The following is a 27739-nucleotide window of genomic DNA, read 5'->3' on the forward strand; positions in this document are numbered from 1 at the left end:
CCACCAATAATCTTGTCACCTTAAAACAATCTTTGTAAACATGTTGTTGAGTGATCTTCCATTCAATACTCTCTTAAAATATATTTACAGAACTTGAGTTCTACAGGCAGATATTTTTGTTTCCTTTTATGTCCCCTCACATGCATACTTAGTCAATGCATTCTGCTTACCTAAGTTGTCTAAACAGAGAACAGAGATAATCAGCTGTGCTGAACTATGAATGGAAGACCCGGCTGCTGTTAAACCCATGACGAGCAGCCACAGAGAAATGAAGGACTATTTCTATAATCAGAAAATAAATTCCCTTTAGAAAAACATATTTTTCTCTACTATTCAAGTCTCATAGCTGAATACTTTGGATTATTAGGTAAAGAAAATAGCTTCTTTATTTTTTATTTTTTATTTTTTTAATTTTCTGCATTGTAGGTATGGAATAAGACAGTTCAGTGGTAATGAAGTAACAGGCAGTTTTGTGTCTTTATGGGGACTGTGTAAGGATACAAGTGGCACCTGCTCAGAGGGAAATTTCTGTGACATTTCATCTGCTTTGGAATCCTCCTTTCTATTGGGTTGAGTTTAAATTGCAGGGTGCATACTGCAGTCACTGCCTGCCAGTCCATGAAGTTTCCAAAGAGTAAGCAAGATTTAGTCATGTAAAATTCAGTGACATTTAGGGACCTACACTGTTCAAATGTTCTTACCACTTTCCTTTACTCATCTCCTTATCCAGGGCACAGGGTAACCTGAGATGCAGTGTTATCTGTTCATACCTGTTCAGCACTATCTGTAAATTCAACATAGAAGGAAGGACATGAGCTGCAGAAGCACCACCAGGCCCATAGGAATCTTACTGGTGAGTGCATTTCTTCAGAATTCTTATAAGAGGGGGCAGAGTTTGAATAAAACATGACATAGTTATAAAGCTCTTAAAAAATTGTGAATGGACCTGGGGGTGTGTTATTATGCTGAGTGAAATGAGTCAAACACTGAAAGACAAATACCATATGATTTCACTTATATGTGGTATCTAAAAAACAAATAAACAAACAAACCAAAACAGAAACAGACTCATAAATACAGAAAACAAACTGATGGTTGCCAAAGGGGAGAGGAATAGGAGGAGGAATGAAATAGATAAAAGGAATTAAGAAGTACAAAATTCCAGGTATAAAATAAATGAGACACAGGGATGTAATGTACAGCATGGGTAATATGGTCAGTCATATTATAGCAACTTTGTATGGTTATACTTTGTATGGTTATACAGAGGGTAACTAAACTGATCATGGAAACCATTTAGTAATGTATACAAGTATCGAATCATTATGTTGTGTGCCTGAAACTAATACAACATTGTGTTTCCTCTCACATGCATACTTAGTCAATGCATTCTGCTTACCTAAGTTGTCTAATTTTATTATTTATTTATTAGTTATTTTCAATAAAAATTGGGGTAAAATATACATACCATAATTTCAGTGGCATTAAGTACATTTACATTTTCATGCTGCTATGACCACTGTCTAGTTCTGGAATTTTTTTATCACCCCAGAAGGAAACTCCATACACATTAGCATAACTTCCCATTCCCATGCATCCCCAGCTCCCTCCCTAGTCCTTTGTGGTTACTATACCTGATTTCTGTCTCTATGGATTTGGTTATAATGAATATTTAAAATAAATGGAATCATATGGTATATGGCCTTTTGCATCTGGCTTCTTTCACTCAGCAAAACATTTAAAATATTCATCCAAGTTTTTCTTGTATCATACTTCATGCCTTTTTAGGACTGAATGATACTTTGTTGTATGGATATACTATATTTATTTATTCATTGATTGGTTGATGGTTGTTTTGGTGATTTCTACCCTTGGCTACTATGGGTTGTGCTGCTATAAACATTTGTGTACCAGTATTTGAACATTCATTCTCAATTCTTTTGGGTGTATGTCTAGGAGTAGAATTTCTGTGTCATTTGATAATTTCATAATTAACTTTTTTGAGGGACCACCAACTGTTTATCACAGTTATAAAGAAGTTAAGTCTGGGGGCACCTGGGTGGCTCAGTGGGTTAAGCCGCTGCCTTTGGCTCGGGTCATGATCTCAGGGTCCTGGGATTGAGCCCCACATTGGGCTCTCCACTCAGTTGGGGGCCTGCTTCCTCCTCTCTCTCTGCCTGCCTCTCTGCCTACTTGTGATCTCTCTCTGTCAAATAAATAAATAAAATCTTAAAAAAAAAAGTCTGGAAATTTCAGTACTGGAGCCTCTTTAAACTATGTCAAATTAGCAGGTAGTTTCAAAACTTCTCTTCCTTTTACTGATCCCATTCCCTTCTAGGATCCAGTTTTCTTCATGCTGTCCCCTGGGTTTCTAGGGATTTTTTTTCCCCTCCCTGAAGCAAACTGTTCTGTTCTACTTTTTTTCCTTCCTAACTGCCATCTTACCTTCAAACTTATTCTTTCATGGCCCTTAGAAAAGAAAAATTCTCCTGTCTATGGATGCTTGCTGAGGGATTACTTCAGTGTATCTAAAGCTGGGATGAACCTCATAGTGGCCTAGGATCCTTTTGTCTCAACATGCCATTTCCCCAGGCCTCACCTACTGAGCCACATATTCTAGAAGGTGAGGGTCAGTATGTGTTTGAAAAACTCCACTAGAGGATTCTGTTGCACATGTCTGCTTAGTAATCAATAGATTAATGTATTGCCTTCATAAATTTAAATTTATTTATTTATTAAAATTTTTATTTTTTTAAGATTTTATTTATTTACTTGACAGACAGAGATCACAAGTAGGCAGAGAGGCAGGCAGAGAGAGAGGGAGGAAGCAGGCTCACTGCTGAGCAGAGAGCCCGATGGCGGGGCTCGATCCCAGGATCACGACCCGAGCCGAAGGCAGAGGCTTAAACCCACTGAGCCACCCAGGCACTCCCATAAGTTTAAATTTAATAGGAGTGTTCAGGGTGTAATATTTCACCCCAAAGGTTAGGACTAAAGATAATGTTTCTGGCACTAAAGCAGGTAGATGGAAAAGACATTTGGACATTTTGGAGTAATGGGGAGGCTTGAGGTACCTGGATTTACATTGAGTAGGCACCTGGTGGATTATAGGTCTATTCATCATGATTCTAGGTGCATTTTGTTGGTTGTGGTTGGAAAAAAGCTGCCCCCATTAGAAAAGCAGTTTCCTGAATCTTGCAGAATTGGCATAAAAGGAATTCATGAATTGATGGGGAACTGCTGGGATTCGTTTCATATAAAGCAAATTAGAGATTTGAAAAGACTAGTTCCTCGAGTGTCCTTCTAGAAGGAAGAACAGAGGTAAGTGGAAATGGAGTGCTCTGGAAAACAAGAAGTGTGGTATGAAGGCTTGAATATGTGATGGCCCTTTTACTTGTAGACCAGTTGACAGGGCATCTGAACATGGGAATTGGCTGGAGATATTAAGAGGGCACTGTTAGCAGTCAAAAGATGTGATTGAAACCTAGAATTTTTTAATTCAGCCGTTTGTGATTATTTGTTATGACTTGGATTCCAATTTATTCTAGATAAGTGCATTTAATAATGTGTTTTATTTAAGATATTTATCTTCATATAAACACTAATCTAATACTTCCCATTAATTTTTCCAACACTAAAATTGTTCAGTCTTAAATTGTCATGCATGTTCTACCACATGCTGGAAGCATTTCCTGTGAAGGTTTTATTTGCGGTGGAAACTGAGAGTTTGATGAACCAGAGTCTTAAAGCTTTGGACATCCTGACCCTGGGTCCCAAATCTATACAAAAGAAATAATGAGATTAATATCTCATGGAGATAGTTTAAAGATGACTTAGCTAACATTTGGGAAGCTCATGGGAAATTACACATTTCTTTATATGATACTAGCAATGAGAAAAAAATCTGCATGCTTTGAAAACATGACAGAAATACTACTAAATATATTTAACATAACTCAGGATATCAGTCAGTTGTTGCTCAGTTGATACCCTGGGCGAGGACAACAGGTGTGTTATGCTGACAGTGCTGCCAGACTCACACATGGGCTGAGATATGAATAGTGGTGCTAATTACACTTAGCAGAACTGGTAGCCAATTAATGTAACAGAGAATCCCACTAAACCTCACTTCATAGCGGCCATGCTAAAAATAACATAATCCTAGTGCTGACTGGTATGCTGATTTTTATTTGCCTGTTCAGCTACCATAATGGTATATATTATTTTATATTTTCTGACTACCTAGTATTGGAATTGAGATGGAATAAAAACAAAATGAAAAATTACTGGAGAATTTTTTCTAAAATAGATATTTTTAAAATCTAGGTTTAGTTGCTTTACTTTATAGCCTGGAAAGGAGGAGTTATCTGACTAAATTACATAGTAAATAAACTCATTCAATGCCACAAATAGGTACTGAGTACTACTTTTTTATTGTGTATATTAATTTGGAAGTTTACAGCTTGAAAAATGGGCAGGCTTCACTCTTAGAATATTAATGAGTATCCTCTTTGCTGTGCAATTTAAGCAAATAGTAACCATACCTCTACTATATAAGAGCAGGCAATAACCAAAATGCGTGTTTTCCCAACATTAGTAGTATATAGGCTCACTTTAATGAAAAAATATTCACTATTCACTCATTCTTCCCATACCAAAGTAACTGATACTGTTTTAAGATAATGGTACTTGTATCGTGCAAGTGTAATTAAATATAAGATCATTATGGTTATAGATGGCAAATAATTATAAAATCAAAATACATTTACAAATTAAATACCAAGAAAATTACCAAACCAATGAAATCCAGATTTGACACTGATTTAAGAAAATTTAGGTGCTGGGGGAAAAAAAAAAAAAGAAAACTTAGCTGCTAATTACAGTGGACTTTGAGGCTTTATTTAGTTTTGTCTAGTTTTGGTATCAGGGACTAAATTTTCCCATTTCTTTAGCTGAACAATTGAGAACTCGTTGTTCACTTGGTTAACCAGGATTTTCATTTGGCCCTCAATTGGTGCAGGATGTTGTTTCTATATTAATTCCTCCTCTGTTTTCTCTGCATTAGCCCATGCAAATTGCAATAGTATCAGTTACTTGGTGTCAGTGCAATAGGAAAATGCAAGCACAGGCACTAAAATAGAGTAGAAGCACTCATTATTAGGTCGGTTTTCCACATGGCTCAAAATAAGCTTTCACAAATGTTTTAATCATCAAAAAGAAAACACAAAGTTTAAAAACTCCATTCTAGGCAATTCAGCAGGACTCCTTCCTACCCTCAAATTGCTCTGGACTGCCTTGGTTTGTGCTTTGTCCTTATTTTTCTGGTTCCAGAAATTTAGCTCTGCAGCTTGACTTCAGCACTCACCTCTGACCTTCAGATACCGTTGCTCCCTAGAATTCACATCTAGTATTTTGGACTGATGATCTTTCCATGGATTTTAGCTTTTCTAACTTCTATCACCAGAAAGGGGGAAAAAATAGGTTGAGTGAAAGATGACATACAGACAAATCCCTGCTGCTTTTGAGACTTCTCTGCTCATTGCAGTCTGTTGGGAAGGCCACTAGACATCTTATCTATGAAAGACATCATCCCCTCCTACCCTGCCTTCTTTCCTCTATTCCACATTGCACTGCTTGGTCAATTGCTCTAAAATGCATTCTAATAAGGTTGATCACTTTTTCCTCCATTGCTCTCCAAAGAGTTTATTCTCTTTTACTATGCATTTAAAACCCTTCACAATTTAACCTCAACTTACCTTTACTCCCAAGCACCACCACCCCCTGTCGTACACCATGGTCCAGCCAAATTGGATCACTGTTTGTTCCCTGTACTTTTCTACTTCTGTCCTTGCTCATGCCATTCCGTCTGCTTGCAATGCCTCATCCCCCCATCTGTGCCTTCTGAAATCTGACTCGTGGCTTAATGCCCAACTCAGATGCCTCCTCCTCTGTGGTGAAAGCATTCCCTGACCATAGCTGTTGGAAGCGAGGCTTCCTCTGAATTCTCAGGGTACTTGGTCCTTCTTTTCATGCCCCTAATTTTGTGCTGCTCACATTAGAGCCATGTATGTGCATGTTTCACCTGTTGCTCCTTGTATAGTCTCAGATTCTTGGAGGCAGAAACCAGGCCTAATTTGCTTTCCTATTTTCCCCACTGTCCAGCCCACTGCTTTTGGCATAAGAGAAACTAACTGCTATTTTCTATATAAAGAAGAAACTGAAAATCACAATTCTTGAAGAGGTGTGAATAGTTTAATACAGCTCTAAGTAATAGATGTTATTTTACCTTCAAAAATAGCATCAGCTAGTAAAGTCTGATAAATTTTTCCAGGTTTCAGGCCAAATAGTTATTTTCATGCATGATCAATAACAAATTTAACAATTTGTTCAAAGATTAAAAATGATCATTTGAAGAATAGGCAGCCAATTCACACTCACTAAAATGAGAAGAGACATTTTATGCACATGCAGGAGATCTAATGGGAAAATAGAGCAATGGCCCCAAACTCTGGTCTAAGGACATGTTGTAAACATCTAAAAGCTATGTTTACAAAAAACAGCTGACTTTGGGTATCTATAAACCTCTGCACTTTCTGGAAATCACTTTTTGCTGCCAGCTTTGAAACATGAAAAACTAATTCACATCAATTCATTGACTTCATTGACTTGACTTAGTTTTTACTTATTTATTTTCTCTAAGTGTAGCTATGTTAATGGGAAAATGAAAATACATAGGGATACATTCTTCTACTAGACTCTGACATGAAACTGAGGTCAGGCTTACCATTCAGAGAAATGTTTTGGATTTTAAATAAATAATTTTCTTCTGTTGAGCCGTATTAGTATAAACAGCTTTATGAATAGGCACATTTATCCCCTGGTAGAGTTTATTTTCGGTCAAGTCCAAACACATTGCTTTCTCATCACTATTGGTTACCAAAGTTATAATAATACATTTATCAGAAAGAGGTGTTTACCATGCTGGTGTTTTTGGTTATGAGGAGGACTGCATGGTCGGAATGTCTTAGTAATGAGGAGGGCCATCTCGTGAGATGTCTTAGAAATGAAGAAGTCACATGACTAGCAGTAGTTGACCAAGGACTCTGTAGATGTGTAGATGGCTGCCTGACTCCTGAGAATCTGAACTCTATCAGTCAAAGGTTATTGCAGTTCTAGAGGCAGTAGAAAAAACACATTGCTTCTGGAAACTTGGGTGGGAGGGGGTATAGTGTGGAACCCTGAAGAAGTTAAAAAAAAAAAAAAAAGGACTTCCTTTAGAAAGTTAAATATCGTTAAGCTAACAGGCCACAGCTACCTGAAAGGGAAAGCTTTACCTTTATGACTGACTGAAACCTAATTCATTGTTGTAACTACATAGAGAGAAAACAAAAAGAGAGAAAGGGAGATGCTTTATTATCCAGGGATGTACCAGGAAGAATCAGTGAGATGCACACATTGGCTGTGCCTTCCCGTGCAATGTGTAGAAGAGAGCCTCCTGGTTCAGTTTGCTGGTCACACTGGTAACAGCTCTTGTTGAAAATATATCTAAAACAGAGATGGATCCAAAGCTAGAGTCCTTTAGGTCCTATTGGTAAAACCACTTCTGTCATTTATAGATATCTGGCCATCTTGACCTGATGCTGTCTGCTTTTGATTCATTTGATGGGTCCTTTCTTTCTGATTATAATGTGCCTTTCCATACAGTTTTGCCTATGGCAAGGAAATGTGCTCATTGTTGTTCATACAGAGAATTCTGGTTTCTGTGACACTTTCTTGAGTCAAAGTAATAAATTTGATAATTTTTTGACTTGGGTTAAAATAAAGCAATCTGTCCTCAGTGCTGACAGGATCTCCTTTCTGAAGCTGTAAGGCTGAGAATCAGACTCTGCACTATAGAAACATTCACCAAAGAACTGTGAGGCTGCTGGGGCCACTGCCCAGAAATTTAGCCAGATGGAGGCAAGAGGCGTGATTGCTCTGAGCATGTTCTTTGAAAGTGGAACAAGTGGGGCCCACGCATTTAGATGTTTGTGCACTTTGTTTGCTGTGTAAGGGTATCTGCTGAGGGATGGGTGGCAATCTGGCCCCTGCTCAGTTCTCAAAGTTATGCTTTTTGAGTGGGTCCACCTGAAAAAGGGGCTCATTTTTGATTAGCAGAAAGTCACAGTTTGGTTCTGAATCAGAGGCTTTGCAATGGTATAATACCCATGAAAAGTATTTTAGGGCAAGTCAGTTTATATATATATTTAAGACATCACTGGTTATACCCTGAGACTCTGAGCAGGGGTCTCCAAATATGTGGATTATTTAGCATTATCAGGAAAAAATTGTAAATATTAACAGGAAAATATTATAAGTATGTAAGTATACTATACACATATATTTATAACATGCATAAATATATTTTATTTATCTTAATTAGATATTTTGATGTACTATGTTCATCATTAAATATATACAGTAATTAAAAGGAAGAAATAAAAATAAATGCAAGCAGGATTTTTTGAACTTCACTCTGGAGATCCCTAATTAAGGAAGATGATCACAGTGGGCTCTTCCTTGCCCTAGTACCACTTATACATCTAAAAAAATTGTGGGGAACTGCTTCTCTTCCCCCAGAGATTCATCTTTCCTACTCCCTATACTACCACATCGCCCTAAGTTCAGAAAGCCTTTTGCTTCTCTATCTCAAATTCCAGTCACGTAAACTTAACGTTTTCAAAGACACTCCAGAAATTGTTCACAAGATGAATTGTAACAGTTGGTATTATGTAAGATCTTTGTATTAACCATCTTTAAATAAGCAATTAAATTAATTAAACATGAAAAGAATTTTAGAAGCTTAATTTAATAAATATAAAAATTTTATTTATAATATTTTGAGTTTTGTGTTGCTGGGAGGTATCCTCAGAGTATATGGCAAAGACAAAGAACAAGTTTCTGAAAATGTCACCATCACTACTAACAATAGCTGTAATAATACATTTTATCTTTTAACTGGTTCCTTAAAAGGAGCCCAATTAACCAAATCTGTTGTAGAAATTGGTCATGGAGATAAACATTTCCTGCTGCCATGACAGATTTCCAGAAGTTTTGCTTCGTTATCATTGATCACTTTATCTGGTTGTCAGTTTAGGGTATTTGGTGATAAAACAGTACCTTTCTTGTCTATGTCTATATATTTTTTTCATATTGGCACCAGCCTCTGTCTGCCAGAGCGATTCCATGGAGAGGATTAATTATCCTGGTTTTGACTCCAGAAGGTCTGTTTAAAGAGACAGAGACTTGTATAAATATGGTTAACCCCTCAAGAAGTTACTGGAACTTCAGCATTCACTTTGCATCTTACTGGAAGTGTGTTCTTCAGAGGCCAGAGGAGTGTTCTTTATGTCTACAGGAACTTCTAACAGGAAAATACTCTTTGTTTCTACTTGGAGAAAATTATTCCTTGGGTTAATATGATAAGGAAAGTGATGTATAAGGAAGAATATCTTTCTATAGATTTTTCTTATCTCTTAAAGTGGGTCCTTTCCCTTGAATACTTAGTATTTACTGGTGTTTGACATAAGCCGGTGGTGACTTTTGTTTGACAATTAATTTAGTCACACCCGCCCCCCCCAACCCCAGCCAATGCTCAGCACTACTGTTTATATTCACCTTTTAAATCTCCTTGGAAATATCAGGTATCTGTTGGGAACAGATATGTAGAAATCATAATCTAGAACCAGTTCATATTATAGACTTCCAAAAGAATTTCTTAATGGTTTAACTTTTAGGGACTGGTATTATTACTGTGATCTGTGAGAGCCATGTGTGAGTATTGCTGGTAGGGACTCAAGTATAAAGAACTGGTTTTTAGGGGTGCCTGGGTGGCTCAGTGGGTTAAATCCTCTGCCTTCGGCTCAGGTCATGATCTCAGGGTCCTGGGATCGAGCCCAGCATTGGGCTCTCTCCTCAGCGGGAACCTGATTCTCCCCGTCTCTCTCTGCCTGCCTCTCTGCCTACTTGTGATCTCTCTCTGTCAAATGAATTAATAAAATCTTAAAAAAAAAAGAACTGGTTTTTAATTGAAATACTGAATATTATTCATAATATAATATCTATATATTTAAATTGTGTGTGTCTATTATAGATAGATCTATTATTAGATCTATAGATCTATCTATAATAATAGAAATTATTTTCCCCATTTTGTTTATGAAAAGACTGTCTTCAAGAGGTTAAGTGCTTTATTATAATAATAATGATGATGATGATGATGAAGATAATGGTGGTAAATGGGCAGAATCTTTTCTCTGATGGCTAAATGTATACATTTAGCTGCTTATTTGACATATTTTCTAGTATGTCTCTTAAGCAACTGAATTCGTCCAAAATGAGCTCCTGATTCCATCCCAAAGATTTTCCTTCTCACTCACCAGTTTTCAAAAGTAAATGGCATCACCATCCTTCTGTTATGTGTGTTAGAAACGCAAATACCATTCTTGATTTTTCTTTCCTCTTCATCAATCTCTCACATAATCAATATATCAGATATATGTCATTGCTTCCAAAACATGTCTTCTTTCCACTGCTACCACCCACTACCCTAACAGGAACACCACTATTTCTCACTATGCTACAGAATTGCCTCCTATACATCTCCTGTATCTTACTCTTACCTTCTGTCGGTTCTCCATGCAACAACTAGTGAGAGCCAATATGTAAAGTGGATAATGTTCCACTCCTGTTCAAAAAATTGCCATAGCTTCCCATTGTTCTTGGGATATAAAATTTGTATTCTTTATTCTTATTTACATGATCTGGATCTTTCCAACCTCATTTTGTGCCTCTGTACAGCTTGTTCATTATACCTTATCTACTGTAATCTTTTTTAAAATTTCTTAAAAATGCTAAGTTTATCTTAGTATTTTTAAGAACATTACCTATTCCTTCTGTCTGGAATGTTTTTTACATGGTTGACTCCTTACTATCTTTAGGTCTCAGCTTCAGTATTATATTTTTGTAGATGCCTTCCATAAAAATTTAATCTAAAATAGCTCCTTTCCATTATTTTATATTTCCTCACCTTTTGTTTCCTTCATAGCATTTATCACAGTTCACATTTTTGAACTTATTTGTGTTATCTTCTTTCCTGGATCATGAGCTCTGCCAGGAAACTTGTGCTATTTTTCTTGTTTATCATTCTATCCCAAACTCTTAGCTTAATGCATGACGTATAATAGGTATTTAGGTACTCAAGTATTCAAGTTCTTGAATAAATGAGCCACTTAAGGTGCATGTTCAGCCCAACACAACAGGAGGCTTTAGTGACTAGATCCATACCTTCCTGTACCTGGCATTGGAATCAGTGGCCAGTGATATAAAGGTGTTGGAAATAGTTTCTTGGGCCTTTCATTCAGGTTTGGGGTGAGGCTAGCTTCATTTTAAGCTAAACATTTGATTTAGATAAGTAAAAGTTATGACTGCAGCTGGAATTTAATCAAGATCTTTTAGTTTATTTCTGAATATTAGGACTTATTTACCTATCATCACATATTCCTGATGACTTAACTAATAAGAATAAGATCAATATAAATCATGAAATTTATCAATAAAAGTTACAGTTTTTTAAAGGATCATTCTACATGATCAATTTATGAAGGCATAATTCTTTAAAAATGGCTGAGTGAGCACTGCCCTTTCTTTTACAGAATCCTTCTCCTTTAGAGACTATAGGAGTCCCTTCAGTGTCCTTCCAAAAGGAACAAAGTTTATTCTCAAGGGATTTCCCATGACAGGGCCAAACCCTTAACAGTGGACCTAGAATAGATGTGGAGATGTGGGAGGGCACTGAGGCAATGTTTGTTGTGATCCTGTCTTATACTTACATTTCTTGCCTGTGTGGTACTTTGCACATGGTGTTTGCTCTGTGTAGTCAGTGCTGTTGGCTCCATTGAAAATTCTCTTTAGGGGCCCACTGTGTCTGTCTGCCACTGCTGTGAGAGTGGGCTGCAAACAATTCACAGCTGTACCTGTTCTTGGCCTAGGAAGCTACTTCATCTAAAAATGCTTGGGACGTAGGCTTCCTGTCACCCTCAGTCCCAACCAAATGGCAGCCCACAACCAGTAACTGATAGATATGGGGGTGAAAAAGCCTAGGGTCCTTTTTTAAGGTGGGACAATTCTGTGGTGCTATTCAAGTTCCAGAGTTCCCTGTAGGAACAGACAAAGGGTAGACTTCAGCTGCACCCACATCTTGGCTTCTCCTGTGTCATTCACTCTTTCAGCGCTCCCTCATAGATTTTACCTGGGAGCATGCCCTCTATATTGATATAAAATTGCTTGCATAGTACACCCTGTCTCAGACAACTTATAGGGGACCTGACATAGAGCATGTAGTATTTGGGAAGATTTCATTTCATTTGTAAATGAAATGATTGAGGAATTCTCTTGATGGTTTAGAATATAAATCTCCCCATTACCATGCCCCTAGGTACTAAAGACAGTCCTCAGGGGGACCCCATGGGGTATACTGTAAAGTTTTTGTTTTGGATTTCAGCCTAGCCCATCCCAACTGTTAAGGGACTTGGTACTGTGTTTGACAACATGTCAGTCTCCAGGGTCGAAGTAGAAGCAGAGTGGTCTTTTGAGTACTAAGTCATCCCACGTGCCTGTTAATCTCAACATTCCCATTTCACTTATCTTCAAAGAAGTCCATCTTGTAAGAAAATAATAGATTTAGTGCCCATTTGCATGCTATCTCTTCAGTTCTTCTTCTCTTCCTACCTTCTTCTGGAACCAGACTCATTTCTCATCTTTTATTATGCAAGTCTGGGCAAATTTAGTGCTAGAAATCCTGATTTAACCCAGAAGAACTCGAAGAAGCAGAGAATGTTCTTTGACCCAGAGACTTCTTAGGAAGTATAGTGATGAATGCCTTGTCCCAGATTGAGCTGCCCAGGAAGGAGATTCAGTGGAAATGAACATATATGAGGTTGATTTTGGAATGCTTTGGGCATCTGAAGCTGTTAGAAGGAATAGGAAGAAGCAGGATTGGGCAGAGGGAGAAGTTGGACAGCAGTGCATTCTCAGTGGAAGCCTCAACCAACCACGGGGAGCTCTGAAGCTGGAGTGATTCTTCGGAATCATTTTGGCATGGGCTAAGGAACAGGGTCTTCATAACTACCACAGCAGTTGTTCACTGATATGGGCCACCTAGAAAGGGTGATGATCTTGAGCATGGAGGTGCTCTTCAGCAGAGGCAGTCCTTGTATGGGGCTTTCAGTTAAGGGTTGTCTGCCTTCAACATTGCTAATATTGATGGACTGAGTCCCTCATTTCTAGAGAGAAATCTAGGTGATGCAGGTACATTTGCATTCACTTTTGCAGACAGTGCAGATAGACAGATACATGGTCTACTGCTCTGGAATTTACTGTATGTGGCCTGCAGCCTTTCAAGATACCCTCGCCTGAAGCCTGTCTCCAATAATGTAATTGGAAAGCTCATGCAGATGGGATAAATGCTGGCTCTTATTACTTCTAAGTTATCATGGTTAGTTGAGGCTGGCTTTGAGCATAGGCTTATTTCTCTGGTGCCTTCTAGCAGCTGGTCCAAGAAGAAAATAGAGTTGTTTGAAGTCCTGCAAGCTCTATTAGAGGATGGTGTTTTTGTAACATAAGATTATGAATTCTGTTCCTAGTATCATATGATTTAAATTTAGCTGGGAGCTGGATTGGCTGTGTCTTGACCACATATCTATTAAAAGAAAACCCTGGACTGCAAGAGAAAGGCTTATCACAGCTTCTCCCAGTGTTGTGGAAACCTTGAAAGAAGGAAGAATATTTGGGAAGTGAGAAACTTAATAGAAATTTGAGTAGACATGAGACAACTGGACTCAGGAAAGTTTGGATGAGGTTAAAAAATCATCAACTAATTTATTTGATCACATGTAAGGCTCGGAACACTTTGTATTCTTATTTTCATTTTTAAAAACATGCCTTTTTCCTTCTAGGTCTTGTATTTTTTTCTAATAAAAGAATGTCTAGAGTTAGTACCTCTTTCTGTAAAATGGAAATGGTAGATGAACCAGCTATGACATTTAAAATTAGAGGTTGTAAAGCATTTTACAAATTAGTATTCTCACACATGGTGCTTGGATAAATGGCACACGTTTTGAGTAGCCCATCAAATTCAGTGGGATTTAATCTAATCTCCAGGCTCCTCTAATCCTCTAACTTAATGTCTGATAAACCAGCAAAGATATGAAAATGGGCCAGTATGTAGCCAAAAACCTGAAAGGGGGCGTGTGTTCAGTCTAAGTGGGTAGCACATTTAGCCTTAAGGTGTTCACTGTCTTCTCAGTAATCTGGGAGAAATGAAGCCTCTTCACTTTAATTTGGACAGTACCTTTAACAGTCAGTGACTCTGATAGAACTTTAATCTTATCATGGCTTACAACCCTGCAACTGAAACATGATAGGATGCCCTCAACCCCAAGAATGGAGGTCCAGAAGGACCTGGAAAACTCTGGACTTCAGGGTGTCCTTGTTGGTGATCTTGTATCAGCTGAAAAATGCAGTTGGAGAAAAGGTGGTCTTGCCTTTTTGCATATCCATGTGGAGAACCAAATGAAATACTGAAGACCTAATAAGATTTAGCTTTCCAGCAATATAAATAATTTAATCAGATTAATGACATTGTTCTACCTGAGGGGCTCCATAATTAGTGGATTATTGAAGCCACATGAAAGTTATCTGCCATTAGCACCTGGAGGAATTCCTGTTGTCTTAGACTGTGGAATTGAATGATATGAATATTCCTGTCATGCAAACTGTAAAGATAATAAGCCCCTGGCATTTTGTAAGCTATATAAATCCACAGATTTCACATTAAATATTTAAGGCACAGGAGGTGTTATTTGTTAGGATATAGATAAAGGGAGTTCAACTGCCTCAGACCTTATTTTCTCTTTCGGGAAGTCTCTTTCTTTGTTGAAGGTGCTTTCATGCCTTTATTATTGTGTATTTTTTCCTTCATCTGTATATTGTTTCAATTCTTCTGGAAGTGTTCTTTGGATTTTGTATGAGAAACATTCAAAATATTTTTACAGAAGATTTTCCCTTTTCATATAAAAAGGAAATTCATACCGAGGGTGCAAACAGCAACAAATCAAGTGGTATCTCAGTTTGTGGCAAATGCTAGAATTCTGTGGGAAAACCATCTCATTACTCTGTCCCTAAAATATTTGAAAGCCAAGACTTTTCAGTCTTGTATGCTTCTGTTCCTTTCATTTAGGTGTTACTTAACTATGGGAAAAAAGACTGGCCTGGAAATATGGACCTGCTTCATGTTCTATATTTTTGTAAGACCTTTCATGTGAATGGTTTCATAGATCAGATATTTAAAATACTATTGTGAGGCCATGTGCCTGAAAACACTGTAACCATAGTTTACAGAGAGTTGACAGAGCCTCTTTGGTTATAGCAGGATGTGCTGCTGACACGATGTGTTTCTAGATCAAAGAACTTCTCATTCAGTAATGGTGCTGCTTTCTGAATCTGGTTCCATTCACTTAAGATAAAATATCAGGTTCCATCATACTCAAATGGGTAAGTTGAGGAGAGATGAATGATGGACTATTTGTAGACACATAGGCACAGAGAGTTAAGGGAGGCAGTATGAAGCAGTGACCCATCCCAAGGTAGCAACAGTGGAGAGCCCTTACCACACGTAGGCCTGTAGGTAAGAGGGGAGGAAGTGGTTATCTGTCTCCTACAGCTGTAGAAGAGCAGTGTCCAAAAAGAATTAATGTGAATTATCACTTTCAGCAGTGGACCCAAGCTGCTGCCAACCCAAAGCTTGGCAGAGAAGTAGCTGGTGGAATAAATACCCCCAAACCTCCTTCCTCTAGTTTTCCATGCAGTTACTTCCCATTGACTGAACCTAATTGGAAGCTAGAGGTCTTCCTGAGGATAGCCTATTATTCCTTTCCATGGATGTCAGGCTCCCAGGTCACAGAGAATGGATCAGCTTGGCAAATGGGAATATTCAATGTAATCATATTTACAAATATTTGTCAGAGTTCTTCTGATATGAGGTTTTATGTAGACAATGAAAGAATTTGTGAGAATGATAAAATCTAATTAATTAATTTTAATTGAAGCATACTTGACATACAGTATTTTATAAGTTTCGGGTGTACAGTGCAGTGACCCAACATTTGTATACATTACAAAATGGTCACCATCAACAAATTGTAGTTACCATCTGTCACCATGCAAAAGATATTACAAGTTTTATTGACTATATTCCGTGTTGTACTTTACATCTCTATGACTTACTCATTTTATAACTCTCATTTTGTGCCCCTTAATTCCCTTCGCCTATTTTGCCAGTCTCCTCAGAGAATGACAGGATTTTATAAATAATGACATGTGCTGTATGAATTTACAATATTAGGTGTGAATGTATATGTGTGTGTGTGTGTATAGTAATTGTATATACCAAGAAATATTGCTCCTGTTACCTTAGAGAATTTATAAAATTATAGTCAGTTAATGGTAAGGGAATGTTTCTGTCATAAATGCATTCAGATTCTTAATTCCTTAGACTGGTTCTTTATTATCTGCTGATGTGATATAATGTGGTAGGATGTATTCCATAATAGCCTGTGTTGGAGCGAACATGACCTTAGATCAGAGTTTTTATATCAATTAACAAGAATTCACGGTCGCTATTTCTGTGATTGCCCAAAGTTTGTAGATCAAATATGGAGTTTTCATAAAAATTTTTATAGCCCTGGCTATCTTTGTTTTTCATGTGTTACTATACACATCAGTACAGTACAATTATTCAATGAAATTTGCTCTCCAACATAAACCTTGAAATTTTTAGCTGAAGTTATTCCCTCCTATGATCTCTATTCTCTGCAGTGGCAATAGAAGAGATTTTATATACATCCTAGCTTTTTGGGAAGGAAAGGTGTTAAAAAATTATTTTAAGCAAAGTACTACATTAAAAAATTCCCTTACTTTGTTGAAACAATTTACTCTATACTTCCTTATATACAATCTCCCGATAGTCTTTTTTTTTAAATAATTTTTTTTTTATTTGACAGAAAGAGATCACAAGGAGGCAGAGAGGCAGGCAGAGACAGAGAGAGGAGGAAGCAGGCTCCCTGCTGAGCAGAGATCCTGATGTGGGACTCCATCCCAGGACCCTGAGATCATGATCTGAGCTGAAGGCAGAGGCTTAACCCAATGAGCCACCCAGGCGCCCTCCCGATAATCTTTTTTACACTCCTTATAAAGTTAAACATAATGTTGTTCTAGGTATAGCATCTTTTACATTGCCTTTTGTCTGTTTCATGCCCTCCTTTACATGGGCTATGCATTGATACAGACTTTTTTTTTTTGGAAAGAGGGAAAGAAGTTACTTATTTTCACAGGAGTAAAGGATTATTGTACTTATTTTATACTATCTTCAGTAGGTTTCCTTGTATGGAAAAGTATAAATACGGAAAGCTGAGAGTTAATATTTGGGCTGTAGTTTCCTCTATACAATTAAATTCATACCTTTGATATCATTTGAAAATTGTTCCATGGATTTAGCCAACACAGGCAACACATGGAGAAGTAAGATGCCCTTGGAAGATTAGTACCCTCTATATAGTTCATAGGAACAGTAGCAGACCTTTTGAAACTCCTAAAATTGTTGAGATGTGTTAACTGACGAACTTTAGGATTGCCATACATATTAAAACTTTAATGGAGATAACCAATGACCTTGACATACTTAAGATGAATTGTAGTTTGTGCACTTAAAAGGACAATGAAATTAAAAATATTTATATAATCATTCTTCAGAAAGCCCTGGACATTAGCATGAAGTTATAAGTTACCAGAACTTTTAAAAAAAGCAGGGAGAAGATTAGTTGACCATAGAGTTGAGGGTCTATTTCTGGGCTCTCTATTCTGTTCCATTAATCTATGTGTCTGTTTTTGTGCCAGTACCATGCTGTCTTGATGACGACAGCTTTGTAATAGAGCTTGAAGTCCGGAATTGTGATGCCACCAACGTTGGCTTTCTTTTTCAATATCCCTTTGGCTATTCGAGGTCTTTTCTGGTTCCATATAAATTTTAGCATTATTTGTTCCATTTCTTTGAAAAAGATGGATGGTACTTTGAATGTCCAATGGCAAAAAGACAGCCTCTTCAATAAATGGTGCTGGGAAAATTGGACAGACACATGCAGAAAAATGAAATTGGACCATTTCCTTACACCACACACAAAAATAGACTCAAAATGGATGAAGGACCTCAATGTGCGAAAGGAATCCATCAAAATCCTTGAGGAGAACACAGGCAGCAACCTCTTTGACCTCAACCGCAGCAACATCTTCCTAGGAACAACGCAAAAGGCAAGGGAAGCAAGGGCAAAAATGAACTATTGGGATTTCATCAAGATCAAAAGTTTTTGCACAGCAAAGGAAACAGTTAACAAAATCAAAAGACAACTGACAGAATGGGAGAAGATATTTGCAAACGACATATCAGATAAAGGACTAGTGTCCAGAATCTATAAAGAACTTAGCAAACTCAACACCCAAAGAACAAATAATCCAATCAAGAAATGGGCAGAGGACATGAACAGACATTTCTGCAAAGAAGACATCCAGATGGCCAACAGACACATGAAAAAGTGCTCCATATCACTCGGCATCAGGGAAATACAAATCAAAACCACAATGAGATATCACCTCACACCAGTCAGAATGGCTAAAATAAACAAGTCAGGAAATGACAGATGCTGGCGAGGATGCGGAGAAAGGGGAACCCTCCTACACTGTTGGTGGGAATGCAAGCTGGTGCAGCCACTCTGGAAAACAGCATGGAGTTTCCTCAAAATGTTGAAAATAGAACTGCCCTATGACCCAGCAATTGCACTATTGGGTATTTACCCTAAGGATACAAACATAGTGATCCGAAGGGGCACATGCACCCGAATGTTTATAGCAGCAATGTCCACAATAGCCAAACTATGGAAAGAACCTAGATGTCCATCAACAGATGAATGGATCAAGAAGATGTGGTATATATACACAATGGAATACTATGCAGCCATCAAAAGAAATGAAATCTTGCCATTTGCGACAACATGGATGGAACTAGAGCGTATCATGCTTAGCGAAATAAGTCAAGCAGAGAAAGACAACTATCATATGATCTCCCTGATATGAGGAAGTGGTGATGCAACATGGGGGCTTAAGTGGGTAGGAGAAGAATAAATGAAACAAGATGGGATTGGGAGGGAGACAAACCATAAGTGACTTTTAATCTCACAAAACAAACTGAGGGTTGCTGGGGGGCGGGGGTTTGGGAGAAGGGGGTGGGATTATGGACATTGGGGAGGGTATGTGCTTTGGTGAGTGCTGTGAAGTGTGTAAACCTGGTGATTCACAGACCTGTACCCCTGGGGATAGAGTATTATGCCTCCATCAGAAAGGATGAATACCCAACTTTTGTAGCAACATGGACGGGACTGGAAGAGATTATGCTGAGTGAAATAAGTCAAGCAGAGAGAGTCAATTATCATATGGTTTCACTTATTTGTGGAGCATAACAAATAGCATGGAGGACATGGGGACTTAGAGTGGAGAAGGGAGTTGGGGGAAATTGGAAGGGGAGGTGAACCATGAGAGACTATGGACTCTGAAAAACAATCTGAGGGTTTTGAAGGGACGGGGGGTGGGAGGTTGGGGTACCAGGTGGTGGGTATTATAGAGGGCACGGATTGCATGGAGCACGGGGTGTGGTGCAAAAATAATGAATACTGTTATGCTGGAAATAAAAAAAAAATTTAATAATAAAAAAAAAATAAAATTAAAAAAAAAAAAAAGAAAAAAAAAAAAAAAAGAAAAAAAAAAAAAAAAAGCAGGGAGGAGGGAAATTCTCAGTTGGGTGGTCCTGGAATTTATATGTAGAATTGTTACATCTTTGGCAAGTATGAAGTAACTATGAGGGCACTACAGGTAACTGGGTGGTCCGATAAAGCAATTGAGTTATAATATGGGTCTAATTCTCCCCTTAGCAGCAATTGTAAGACGTGTATCAGAAATTTATCACCTCCTTTTTCAAGAGACCCTTTATCTAAAAAACTAGCAAATGCCATGTTTAATCTTCCTGGCATCAGTTGTGGTCTAAATAAATCATTTTAAAACAAATATGCTTAAAACCTTTTACCCTATTTAAAATGTGAGGCTTGACTAAAGTAAGTCTTTATCAAATTATAGTGGTGCCTTTGCCCTCTCTCTGTCTCCATTAGAAACCCCTATTTTTAGAGATTTGTAACTCAGATTTCCTTAAGGGAGGAACCATGGCACTCAAGTCAGTGAGAGAGAGTGACAGTTAGTCATTATTTTTTTTTAAATGCGTTATTTCCAAACTGAACTAAGGGAAAACAAACAAAAGCCTGGAATAAGTTTAGGCAGCATTTTTTTTTAAAACCAGTAGCCTGAGCTTTAATTATGTAACTGAAGGATAAAAATTATATACTACTGAGAAAATGTACCCAGTCTGTGCTGGACATGGAAATATTTTCTGATCCTTTATCCTTACAATCAACCAAATTTCTGTCACTCCCCCAACAAGATCTGAAGTCTTTGTAATTCTATTTGATTTAAATCCTCTAATTCTCTCTGTTATTTGTGCTTTTAGATCCTTTTTTAAGCTCTTTAATACCACATGAGTAGAATGTTTCTATTTAATACATTTTAGATAGTTTGTAGCAAATAGTAATTTTGAACATTGAATCATGTGAACACTAGATAATGTGGAAATTGTATATAGATGTTTTATCTCCTGTCCCTTGGGCAGCATTGTATAGGGGTCATGGATTTAGTAAGACTATCTAACTAATGGAGCCAAGTAGAATTGTAGCTGTAAGATGATTCTTACCCAGAATTATGGAGTTGAATCAGAGGGAACATGCCAGAAGTGTAATGGAAAAGGTGTTGATATGAAAGTGGATCCAAGGGTAGTTGTGAATCAAGGGGGTTGGTCAGAAACTGGAGTGAAGAGACATATAAAAATGGGTGAAGCCGAGAGAGAGACAGCAAGCAAAAACAGTGTGGGAATAGGCAAATACATTGCATGGATGAATTTTGGAGATATGGGCCAATCCTTATGACTTGTTTTTATATGTGTGATTGTGTGTTTGCACACGAGTGAGCAAGATTCATTTAGAACCATTAGTATAAGCTAGGCACTCTTTTTTTATCCAAAACTTAAAATTTCTAGTTTTTATTGGCACTACCACTTTCTTTAGATGGTGAGCTGTTATGCTTATAATGTGTCCTGTCAGTGTGTATGTGGGGGGTGGTGTTTATGTTTGTGTTTTCTGAGTTTGTGGAAAAAAGAACCTATAATATATCATTAGATTTTGACTGAGTTTGTCAGGTAGTATCACAGGGTTGTGGCAGGATCAGTGATACCAAGGGAGTGTTTTGAGGGGATTCAAAAATTCAGGAGTTAGGGCAAAGCTAAATTACTAATCTAATTCTTTTAATTAGGACAACTGGAAAAATTAAACTGAATATTAAAAAAAAATCTGCTTATAGGCAAAGGATAAAACAAAACAGTAAAGAACAACTTCAGAAGAATGTGGCAGAGTTCAAAGGCCCAGGGAAAAGGTTTTGGCTGCTTTACATCTGGGGCCATTTTATTTTAAAGGGTGTGGCTGAGAAACTTGGTGGTGTTTTGGCAGTGTCACATGAAGGGGAGGAACTGGAGTCTAGGGTCACCAAAGGGTGAGTTAGGGCCCTGGTGAATTCTCAACACCAGTTGAGTTAAGAATCCAACCAATGTTCTAAGCCCTAAATAAAGATAACTTGAAGAAGGCATGCCTTTTGGGGACTGTAGCTCAGTTGTACATCATTTTAGTCTCTGAAATTAGAATAAAATGAACTTATATTGGTAGTTCCTCTAGCTGAATGTTAAAGTTGAATTTAAATCATCTCTGGTGAAAAATATCATCATTGTTTACCTCAGTTTATTTCTAAAAATAATTTTGTAAATACAGTGCTTGGAAAACAATAAAAAGTAACCAGATAACTAAAGAAAATATTAGCAAAAGAGCAGGAAAAGAAAAAAAAACAGACAGTATAAATAAGCCCACTGTGGCTTAATATATTGGAGTTATCAGACAGAGATTTAATAATTGTTCTTGTTATGTTTGAGATGGAGAATTTTTGCCGAAATCAGGAAACTGTTAAGAAGATAAAAGAACCAAATGGGAATTCTAGAATTTAAAATTATAAAGCCAAATTTATGAATCTGAAGTTTGGGTACTAAACATATTAGACCTAGATGAAGAGAGAATTCATAAACTGGAAAGTAGATTAGAAGGAAATATTCACACAGAAGTACTGAGTGACCAAAAGATGAAAAATGCAAAAAGCAAAAAATGACATAGCTGATATAACGAAGATCTAGTATATTTATAATTGAAGCCTTGAAAGAAAGGAGTCTTTTCCAGAAGACTGGAAAAAGCAATATTTAAAGAGATAATAGTTGAGAAAATTCCCCATTTGAGTAAGACTTCAAGTTGCATATTGAAGAAGTGCCAGTTTAGTAGCCTAAATGAAAAGAATCCATCTCTAGTCACAAAGAGAAAAAAAATCTTATAAACAGAGAATAAGAGAAGTTAAATCAAAGGGGCAATAATTAAGCTGATAGCTGACTTTTTAGCCAAGCGGATATGAAATAGGGATATAAATAAGGAATCAAATCAGGACATAAGATTATCCTTAATGTCCATGGAGCAGAAATCAATAGGGGTAGCTAAAGTAATTCTCCTGTTGAAGATGATAGAAACCTTAAAGTGAAATCACTCAGGGATACAAATGGTGGAGTTGTATATGTGTAAGTGAATGCATTTGTGGACTCCTCCTAGTATCTTCAGCAGTTAAGCATGTATATATTGGTCACAGATTTCTGGAAGTGGCTTTTTTTTTTTAAGATTTTATTTATTTATTTGACAGAAAGAGAGAGATCACAAGTGGGCTGAGAGACAGGCAGAGAGAGAGGCTTCCCTCTGAGCAGAGGACCCGATGTGGGACTTGATCCCAAGATCCTGAGATCATGACCTGAGCCAAGGGCAGAGGCTGAACCCACTGAGCCACCTAGGCACCCTGAAAATGCTTTTTATCCTAGTCTTCATTGCTTTTTGTTATTTAAGATGGGGAGAGATGTTATTACAGCATTCTTTTAATAATGCTGCTCTTATATAGCATTGTCCCCTTCTACAGGTTATATTGGCTTAGATGGCTCTTTTAATACTTAATAATGGAGAATGTAGCAAGAATCCAGGCCTTGCCTTACTTGCAAAAGAACATGACGGGGGTAGAGGGGGAGGGCACTTGGCTGGATCAATCTGTAGAGCATACAACTCTTGATCTTGGGGTCATGAGTTCAAGACCCACATTAGGCATAGAGTTTACCAAAAAAAAAGAAAAAGAAAAAAAGAACAGGGCTTGCCACTGTCTGATACAAAGTTGGTCCAAAGCAGTCTAGATAGTGTGTGCTAACACTATAACATGACTATGAAAAAGTACTTTCTATTTAAGAAAGTAGAAGGGAAACTCATTGGAAAGATCTTTGTCGAAAATATTTAGCATGAACAAATATTTTAAAAATACTATGATTTGTATATTACCACTGAGAAACACATCTTCAATTCAATAATCCTTCAAGTCAAGAATTGGTCCTGTGCCAACATTTTTCTCCAAAAATGGAAATGATCCCCTCTCCTCTTAATAAAACCAATGACTTGTAACTGTATTCTAAAGAAAGTTTTCTCAGCTGTCAAAGTGCTAACGGCAGTCTCTCACTATTTACAACAAGCATTTTAAGAACAAGTATGTTATATTTTTACATGTATCCCAATATTATACCAGCTTCACATCTTTTAACAACTCTCAACTGCATCTAATCTCATCATATTGCCTGTGCAATCTACTTGATTTGGCCCTGTCTATTTGATATGAAGATAAAGAAAGCAAGCTAAGGAAAAGATTTTGACAAATGAAAGGCCATAGTTAATTAAGGTATTTATGTTGAGACTTAAGACAACAATTCTGCCAAAAGTCATATCTGAAATTTGAGATGCCCTCAAATAAAGATAGACTCTGTGAGCATTTTCCAAATAGATCCAGTTCAGACAAGGACAAATAATAATGCCTGAACCAGCTGCAGAAAAAGATCAAGAATTAGTATGACAATGTGACACTGACCCAGTCGTGAGTAAATGTACAACTTAGGTAATGAGCAGATTCAGGACCCAGTGCCTTTCTTTGGGCTTTGCTTTCAAAGGCCTGAGATGAAGACTTTCCTACCTTTCAAAGAACGTGCAACTTTGCCTGAAAACATTTGGCAGAAATAAAAACGGGCTTATATGAGTTTCTTAATTCTGTCTTGTAGTTAATTAAGAAAAAAAAAATGAAGAATTACTGAAGCAGATGACCCATTTAATATAGCATCGTGTGACCAGTGTTTCTTTTCTGTAAATCTTTAATGCTAAAGGAGTCAACATTAAAAACTTTTCTATGTTGATCATTAAACTAAGTGATAATCTTTATAATCCTTTGGAGTATAAATTCTGTGAGACATAGGGTGATGGGAAGCAGAGGAAAAGAAATTCAAGTACTTTTTGCAGGCTTTGGCTTTTTACCATCTGCTTGTTGATTCATTGGTCCCATTTCTTCCTCATCTGTTTATTTGCATAGCAGCACCAGCTGCCCCCTCAAATTTGAATTGCCTGACTTAATCAGACAGGCCCCTGATTGAGAACTGAGTTACAAATTGGCAGATGAATACCAAATTGTTTTTAATAAGACACAGAGTTCTGGGTGCTTTGTGCCCATGCTATAACTGTTTGCTGGCAGCTACAATAACCAGCAGCGTTCCTTTCATCTTGAAGAGAAAGGCAAAAGGCATTCAAAGGAAGCCTTTGGATTTTATACTCAGAATTTCCACTCATCTGCCTAATGTTCTTTTTTTTAATTAGAAGGATACACAAATGACTTAATTAATCAAGCCTGTCTTAGGGAATTATGCATTTATTAATGGTTTCTGCACTCAAGCACATTATTAAGGGATTTGTGCTAAGCACCTGACATAAAGCAGACTAATTTTGCTTGCTTTGCTTAATGTATTGAGAAACGGCATGTTGATCAGATTTCAAAACATTCAAGCTATGAACTAATGTCCTATTTAGAGGGTTTAAAAATTCAGTGCATTGGCAATCCAGCCTTATAATGCTTTTTTTTTTTTTTTTCCTTTCACAAGGCACTCTACAATGGGAAAGGAAGAATAACTTGATGGGAGGAAAAAACATTAAAAGGTGTAATGAAAGGAAAGAGTAGAGGGGGAAGATCTTGAGGTCAAGACATAGCCATTGGATATTGAATTTGTGGTTTCTTGCTTTGGTTTTTCCATACTTTAGGATAGTCTTTCCATTCTCAGTTTTCAATGACCATATCTGAGTAGTTCTTGCAAAGCCTTCCCACTGGGTATATGAATGGCTGAAGCAAATGGACTACAGCTACTATAGACTTTGTCAGCGTTGAGTGTGAATCCATATTCAAATGGCTGATCTAATTGTATTCTGAGCTCCTTAGGTTAGTGACTATTTTAATTATTTTTAATCATGACTGATTAAAAACAAATTATCTGCTACGGTCAATATCATTATTAAAAAGACATTATGTGTTGAACCAGAAATTCCTCCACATAGAACATATAAATTTAATACTTCAGGGGCACATGGGTGGCTCAGTCAGTTGAGTGTCAGGCTCTTGCTTTTGGCTCAGGTCAGGAGGTCTCAGGGTCATGAATTTGGGCCCCATACTGGGCATAGGGCCTGCTTAAAATTCTCTCCCTCTGCTCCTTCTCCCTGCACTCTTTCTCTCTCAAATAAATAAATATTTAAACATTTAATGCATCAAAGTTATCCTTCTCATGGCTTCAATAACCGAAAAATAATACGAGAAACATATTACAGAATTATCTCTGCACATCAGTAGCGAAAAGGAATCTGGTTTGATCAAATGGAGAACAAGCTTTATGAATTCAGGGCATTTTTCCAGTGTCTCATTTGTTCCAACAGTGGCTAGATGATGTCATAGAAAAGAAGTGCTCCACAGGCTACAAATATTCAGCACAATCCTAGCAAAGCAGAGAACACAGATGACCTGAGTTCACTGTACAATTGTGGTTCAAAGAAAGGTCTTTTTGAGCCAAATGACTGGCTTGGATTAGAATCTTGCCTCTTCTACTTAACCATTATAGCAACCGTGCACAACTCATGTAGCCTCTCTAAACCTCACCTCTAAAATGGGGATAATAATAGTATTACTAGACTAGTGACTGAATGAGATAAGACAAGTAAGAATTACAATTATATTAACATTATTATTATTAATCAGTCATCAGCCATTTGCTGTGGAATTGACCTTGAACTACCCCCTTTTACAACAAAAGGGACAACTACTACCACCACTCTTGCTTTATCCTGTTTTTTAAGGTATTGTGCCTCATTGTGGAAAGACTTCTTGAAAGAATAATTTACCTTTACTTTTTTTTTTTTTTTTCTCAATTCTCTGATTCTTTAAACAACTTAGTTTAGCTTCGTCAGATATCATTGCATCATTTAAACTGCTCTCAGGAAGGTGGTCGGTAGCTGATTTGGTGGTCAGGGGACACTTTTTAGAACTTCTGAATAGACCACCTTTTCCCTCACCTCTAGATTGGTGTATCTGAGAGTCTAATATATGTGTCACTGTGAGGAAGGCACTGCGGAGAAATGGAATAGACATTCTGGAATGGAATGTGGGCTTCTGCATCTTAAGGTGAATTCAAGAACGATAGACATCACTGAAAATCTTCTCTATGCTACCTTAGTATCTTAAGTTCCTATAATTAGTCATTAATTTGGGTTCTGGCAAGGATATATGCCCTTTGAAAGAAATCCATTTATGGTATTATCAATCATTATTAGCACTTCAAAGAGCTAAGTTATGACCCCAAGAGAATGGGACATAGAAAAGATACATTTTGGATAAATAAGGATAAAAAATCTTGGAATGACTGGAGCATGTTTCTGGTAGTGGGATGTCAGTACAAAGTAAGGTCGCTTGAGAAGCACAATGAGAGAAGTACATTATTTCGTATTTTTTACCCTGCCATCTAATAATAAAAGAAAAATAGAAACCACTGCTTATTGAAATCTTTGTCAGGCACATTAGTGAATGTATTATATGCCCAACCTAATTTAATCCTTACAATAACTATGTAAAGTAAATAAAATTAACCCCTTCAGAAGAAACTGAAGATTAAGTGATTAAGCCATTAGCTAAAGTCATGAAACAAATAATGAAGCTTAGGTTTGATTCATTCATTTATTCATTCATTCAACAAGTACTTTGTAATATTATATGACAGCTACTTTTCTGGCTTTGGGGTATAACAGGAAGCAAAATGTATGCTGTCATGGGGCATATATTCTGGTGGGTGAGACAAAAAAGAGTTTTCGTAGCATTCGGAAAAGATTGATTGTTCATAACATCAGACCAGTTTTAAACCAGTTTAATTTGCAGGCCAGCCTGTTAGAGCATCTTGCATTTCAAAGTCAGCCAGTTATAAACAGATTCACTCTATTAAACACACCCTGACCACCAACTAAGCACCAGACTCACCTGA

The sequence above is a fragment of the Mustela erminea genome, chromosome 12 (assembly GCF_009829155.1).
Source record: "Mustela erminea isolate mMusErm1 chromosome 12, mMusErm1.Pri, whole genome shotgun sequence".
In the NCBI taxonomy this organism is placed as follows: Eukaryota; Metazoa; Chordata; class Mammalia; order Carnivora; family Mustelidae; genus Mustela; species Mustela erminea.